This window comes from Pseudophryne corroboree, unplaced genomic scaffold (assembly GCF_028390025.1).
Source record: "Pseudophryne corroboree isolate aPseCor3 unplaced genomic scaffold, aPseCor3.hap2 scaffold_1074, whole genome shotgun sequence".
Classification (NCBI taxonomy): Eukaryota; Metazoa; Chordata; class Amphibia; order Anura; family Myobatrachidae; genus Pseudophryne; species Pseudophryne corroboree.
This window is the reverse complement of record NW_026967701.1, coordinates 102014-108662: the sequence shown is the minus strand read 5'-3', so window position 1 is coordinate 108662 and position 6649 is coordinate 102014. Positions and strand designations below refer to the sequence as shown.

The 6649-nt window shown below is 43.2% G+C and overlaps 1 non-coding gene across 1 annotated transcript; it reads right to left on the bottom strand.

Moving 5' to 3' along the window:
• Nucleotides 1–6311: 6311 nt before the first annotated feature.
• On the bottom strand, nucleotides 6312–6385 carry TRNAN-AUU (transfer RNA asparagine (anticodon AUU)). The gene has a single exon. It is a non-coding gene; the product is annotated as a tRNA-Asn (tRNA).
• Between the last annotated feature and the right edge of the window lie 264 nt (nucleotides 6386–6649).

Sequence of the window (6649 nt, the reverse complement as noted above, 5' to 3'; positions counted from 1 at the left end):
CGGTAGTCCACGGCTGTAGCTACCTCTGTGTCGGCAGTCGCTCGTCCATCCATAATTGTATACCACCTACCCGTGGTTTTTTTTTTCTATCTTCTTGATACTAGTAGCTTACTTTAGGAGTCTGCAGTGCTGAGTCTGACAGACAGTGTCCAGCAGGTCCGTCATTACATAATATATACCTGTCCGGCTGCAGTACTAGTGTGATATATAATATATATATATTTTAATTTTATCTCATTATCATCCAGTCTATATTAGCAGCAGACACAGTACGGTAGTCCACGGCTGTAGCTACCTCTGTGTCGGCAGTCGCTCGTCCATCCATAATTGTATACCACCTACCCGTGTTTTTTCTTTTCTTCTATCTTCTTGATACTAGTAGCTTACTTTAGGAGTCTGCAGTGCTGACAGACAGTGTCCAGCAGGTCCGTCATTACATAATATATACCTGTCCGGCGCCAGTACTAGTGTGATATATATATATATATATATATTTTAATTTTATCTCATTATCATCCAGTCTATATTAGCAGCAGACACAGTACGGTAGTCCACGGCTGTAGTAGCTACCTCTGTGTCGGCAGTCGCTCGTCCATCCATAATTGTATACCACCTACCCGTGTTTTTTTTTTTTTCTATCTTCTTGATACTAGTAGCTTACTTTAGGAGTCTGCAGTGCTGACAGACAGTGTCCAGCAGGTCCGTCATTACATAATATATACCTGTCCGGCTGCAGTACTAGTGTGATATATATATATATTTTAATTTTATCTCATTATCATCCAGTCTATATTAGCAGCAGACACAGTACGGTAGTCCACGGCTGTAGCTACCTCTGTGTCGGCAGTCGCTCGTCCATCCATAATTGTATACCACCTACCCGTGTTTTTTTTTTTTCTATCTTCTTGATACTAGTAGCTTACTTTAGGAGTCTGCAGTGCTGACAGACAGTGTCCAGCAGGTCCGTCATTACATAATATATACCTGTCCGGCTGCAGTACTAGTGTGATATATATATATATATATATTTTAATTTTATCTCATTATCATCCAGTCTATATTAGCAGCAGACACAGTACGGTAGTCCACGGCTGTAGTTACCTCTGTGTCGGCAGTCGCTCGTCCATCCATAATTGTATACCACCTACCCGTGGTTTTTTTTTTTCTATCTTCTTGATACTAGTAGCTTACTTTAGGAGTCTGCAGTGCTGACAGACAGTGTCCAGAAGGTCCGTCATTACATAATATATACCTGTCCGGCTGCAGTACTAGTGTGATATATATATATATATTTTAATTTTATCTCATTATCATCCAGTCTATATTAGCAGCAGACACAGTACGGTAGTCCACGGCTGTAGCTACCTCTGTGTCGGCAGTCGCTCGTCATCCATAAGTATACTAGTATCCATCCATCTCCATTGTTTACCTGAGGTGCCTTTTAGTTGTGCCTATTAAAATATGGAGAACAAAAATGTTGAGGTTCCAAAAATAGGGAAAGATCAAGATCGACTTCCACCTCGTGCTGAAGCTGCTGCCACTAGTCATGGCCGAGACGATGAAATGCCAGCAACGTTGTCTGCCAAGGCCGATGCCCAATGTCATAGTACAGAGCATGTAAAATCCAAAACACCAAATATCAGTAAAAAAAGGACTCAAAAATCTAAAATAAAATTGTCGGAGGAGAAGCGTAAACTTGCCAATATGCCATTTACCACACGGAGTGGCAAGGAACGGCTGAGGCCCTGGCCTATGTTCATGGCTAGTGGTTCAGCTTCACATGAGGATGGAAGCACTCAGCCTCTCGCTAGAAAAATGAAAAGACTCAAGCTGGCAAAAGCACAGCAAAGAACTGTGCGTTCTTTGAAATCCCAAATCCACAAGGAGAGTCCAATTGTGTCGGTTGCGATGCCTGACCTTCCCAACACTGGACGTGAAGAGCATGCGCCTTCCACCATTTGCACGCCCCCTGCAAGTGCTGGAAGGAGCACCCGCAGTCCAGTTCCTGATAGTCAGATTTGTTTGTTTTTGGATTTTTGGATCAGGTTTGTTTTTGGATTTCAAGTCCTGCCTTCTGGTTTGGCCACGGCACCTCGGATATTCACCAAGGTCATGGCCGTGATGACGACCCTTCACCATCAGAGAATCAGGATCCTGCCAAATCTGGACGACTTGCTGATCCTGGTGAACTCCCAAGAGGTTCTCCACAGTTATCTGGAACTGGCGGTCCAATTCCTAAAAGTCCACGGGTGGCTCATCAACTGAAAAAAGTCCTCGCTGGTCCCTGCTCGGAACATTGTGCACCTAGGGGCACTGCTGGACACACACAGCCAACAATTGTTTCTGTCTCCAGAGAAAGTCCTGAAAATTCAGGACAGTATCGTCCTCTCTCGCCCAAGAGTGTTGATACACACAGCGATGCAAGTACTAGACCTCATGGTGTCGGCTTTCGATATGGTAGAGTACGCTCAATTTCATTACCGCCCTCTGCAGAGGTTAATCCTCTCCAAGTGGGACGGCCTGCCTCATCGGATGATGTCTCAAATGATCTCCTTGACTCCGGAGGTTCGTCTGACACTGAGCTGGTGGCTACAGGACCAACAGTTGAGCAGGGGCCATCCCTTCTGGATCTCCAACTGTGTCCTCCTGACAATGGATGCCAGTCTTTTGGGCTGGGCCATGGTGTTGGAGCAACACTTTCTCCAGGGTCGGTGGACCAGGGAGGAATCTCTCCTCCTGATATACATTCTGGAATTGCAGGCAGTGTTCAATTAATTGACACTGGCCCTGCCTCTAGTACAAAACAGGCCTGTTCAAGTACAATCTGACAACGCCACCATGGTAGTGTACACAAATCATCAAGGCGGCACTCGAAACTGCATGGCAAAGCTGGAAGTATCAAAAATCCTCCGTTGGGTAGAAAGTCATCTGACAGCAATATCGGCAGTGTTCATTCCCGGAGTCCTCAACTAGGAAGCGGATTTCCTCAGTCGTCAGGACGTTCACGCTGGAGAGTGGAGAGGCCGCAGCAGAAATGTCTGCACTGGTGTCAGTAGGTGACTGAGGCAGGGATGACTTGGAGATAGTGGGTGACTGAAGCATGTATGAGTGGGAGATAGTGGGTGACTGAGGCCGGGGTGACTGGGAGATAGTGGGTGACAGGGAGATAGTGGGTTACTGAGGGAGGGGTGATAGGAAGGGGTTGGGTAAGTATGGGAAGAAAGTGGGTGACAGGTATAATAAATGACTAAGGCAGGGGTGATAGGGAGATAGTGGATGACTGTGGCAGGGGTGACAGGGACAGTAAGAGACTGAGGCATGGGTGACAGGGATAGTGGCTGACTGAGGCAGGGGTGACTGGGAGATAGTGGGTGACTGAGGCAGGGTTGACAGGGATAGTGGGTGACTGAAGCAGGGGTGATAGGGTGACAGTGGGTGACTAAAGCAGGGGTGACTGGTATAGTGGGTGACTGAGGCAGGGATCGCAGATATAGTGGTTGACTGAGGCAGCGGTGACTGGGAGATAGTGGGTAACTGAGGCAGGGGTGACAGGGAAAGTGTGTGACTCAGGCAGGGGTGATAGGGAGATAGTGGGCTGCATATCTCTGCCTCACTGCAGCAGCACATTCCTGCTTCAATGACAGCAGCACATCCCTACCTCACTTATAGCAGCACATCCCTGCCTCGCTGACAGCAGCACATCCCTGCCTCGCTGACAGCAGCACATCCCTGCCTCGCTGACAGCAGCACATCCCTGCTTCACTGACAGCAGCACATCCCTGCTTCGCTGACAGCAGCACATCCCTGCTTCGCTGACAGCAGCACATCCCTGCCTCGCTGACAGCAGCACATCCCTGTCTCGCTGACAGCAGCACAGCACTGCTTCGCTGACAGCAGCACATCACTGCTTCACTACCAGCAGCACATCCCTGCCTCACTGGCAGCAGCACATCCCTGCCTTACTGACAGCTGTATATAGGGCCTAATTCAGACCTGATCCCTGCTGTGCATATTCACACAACAGGAGATCAGGTCTGAAGTGCGTGTGTGCTGGTGCCGCAGTGCACCGGCACATGCCAGAGATGCGATCAGCATCTCTGCCCAGTGAGCGCCTCTGCCTGATTAATCTGGAGAGTTTTTGTAAGATGTTTCTTCCATCAACCAACGAAGAAACACATTGGTACTTTCCCATGATGAGTGAGTGCTTCAGGATCTCTTGAACTTACATGTGCAGCAGAGTACTGCAATGGAAGCATGCTGGGCCCATAACCCAGAGGTAGGCAGATTGAAACTATCCTCTGCTATATGCATTTTTTTTTTGTTAATTAAAGTAATCAAAAACTGGGATTGATATTTTGTCTCTTTTATTTTTACTTAAAGTACAATAACTTTTACCATTTTAATTTGTTTTAATAGTATATTGACAGTATTGTTTTCTTTCAAAAATCCACTTCATTTTCTTTACCCTATTATTAAAATGGTAATTGACAAAAACAAACTACATTGTCACCAGAAGAGCAATACAAAATGTACAAGTGATATATTAAAATCATCTTTCCAGCTTGAATTTCAATGATGCATTGGGTCAACAATTTTGTGAGAAACATCTTCACCCTTAAATAAAGATTTTCTTAATTCCTTACCTGTGTGCTAATTAGATATCACCTTGTTTTCACATTAAACAGACTTCCACATGAGAAAGCAGCAAGGATGCAGTGGCGTTAATGTTTCCTGGTGTCAACCTGTATTATTTCAGTAGACATTGAAATGAGGATACATCTTGCTGCCTTTCCAATGAAGCAAGTTTAATTTAGTAATAGGTGAAAAACCATCCCTACAAAGGTGTTAATCAGAGACTTGGCTTTGTGGACACTTTTCAGAGAACAAATTTGTTAGCATAAAAATAAAGCCAGAAAATAAAGAGCTGTTTAATCACTCAATTGGATTTTTCTGCCAGCATATTTTTTTTCTCTGCAACCCACTGCTAAATTGTGCTTCCTAGCTGTTTTTATAAAATCACTGAATCAAATCTAACTCTGATTACATCAGAGAAGGCCAGGTACCCTACACCAAAACAGGGGGTTTGAAATTTTGACTTGTCTACTTAAAGATCACCAAAATCTGATAACAAGGTCAATTAGGTCCCTGGGTGGGATTGAACCACCAACCTTTTGGTTAATAGCTGTACATACTAACTGATTGCGCCACAGAGACACTTTGCAAAAGTCCATACTGACAAAGGCTAATAAGCATTCATCTAAAACGTTTCCTAGAAAAACTTTAAAAAGTCAATAATCTGGAGAGTTTTTGTAAGATGTTTCTTCCATCAACCAACGAAGAAACACATTGGTACTTTCCCATGATGAGTGAGTGCTTCAGGATCTCTTGAACTTACATGTGCAGCAGAGTACTGCAATGGAAGCATGCTGGGCCCATAACCCAGAGGTAGGCAGATTGAAACTATCCTCTGCTATATGCATTTTTTTTTTTGTTAATTAAAGTAATCCAAAACTGGGATTGATATTTTGTCTCTTTTATTTTTACTTAAAGTACAATAACTTTTACCATTTTAATTTGTTTTAATAGTATATTGACAGTATTGTTTTCTTTCAAAAATCCACTTCATTTTCTTTACCCTATTATTAAAATGGTAATTGACAAAAACAAACTACATTGTCACCAGAAGAGCAATACAAAATGTACAAGTGATATATTAAAATCATCTTTCCAGCTTGAATTTCAATGTTGCATTGGGTCAACAATTTTGTGAGAAACATCTTCACCCTTAAATAAAGATTTTCTTAATTCCTTACCTGTGTGCTAATTAGATATCACCTTGTTTTCACATTAAACAGACTTCCACATGAGAAAGCAGCAAGGATGCAGTGGCGTTAATGTTTCCTGGTGTCAACTTGTATTATTTCAGTAGACATTGAAATGAGGATGCATCTTGCTGCCTTTCCAATGAAGCAAGTTTAATTTAGTAATAGGTGAAAAACCATCCTTACAAAGGTGTTAATCAGAGACTTGGCTTTGTGGACACTTTTCAGAGAACAAATTTGTTAGCATAAAAATAAAGCCAGAAAATGAAGAGCTGTTTAATCACTCGATTGGATTTTTCTGCCAGCATATTTTTTTTCTCTGCAACCCACTGCTAAATTGTGCTTCCTAGCTGTTTTTTATAAAATCACTGAATCAAATCTAACTCTGATTACATCAGAGAAGGCCATGTACCCTACACCATAAGATGAGGTTTGAAATTTTGACTTGTCTACTTAAATATCACCAAAATCTGATCACAAGGTTAATTATGTCCCTGGGTGGGATTGAACCACCAACCTTTTGGTTAATAGCCAAACACACTAACCGATTGCACCACAGAGACACTTTGCAAAAGTCCATACTGACAAAGGCTAATAAAGGCTAATAAGCATTCATCTAAAACGTTTCCTAGAAAAACTTTAAAAAGTCAATAATCTGGAGAGTTTTTGTAAGATGTTTCTTCCATCAACCAACGAAGAAACACATTGGTACTTTCCCATGATGAGTGAGTGCTTCAGGATCTCTTGCACTTACATGTGCAGCAGAGTACTGCAATGGAAGCATGCTGGGCCCATAACCCAGAGGTAGGCAGATTGAAACTATCCTC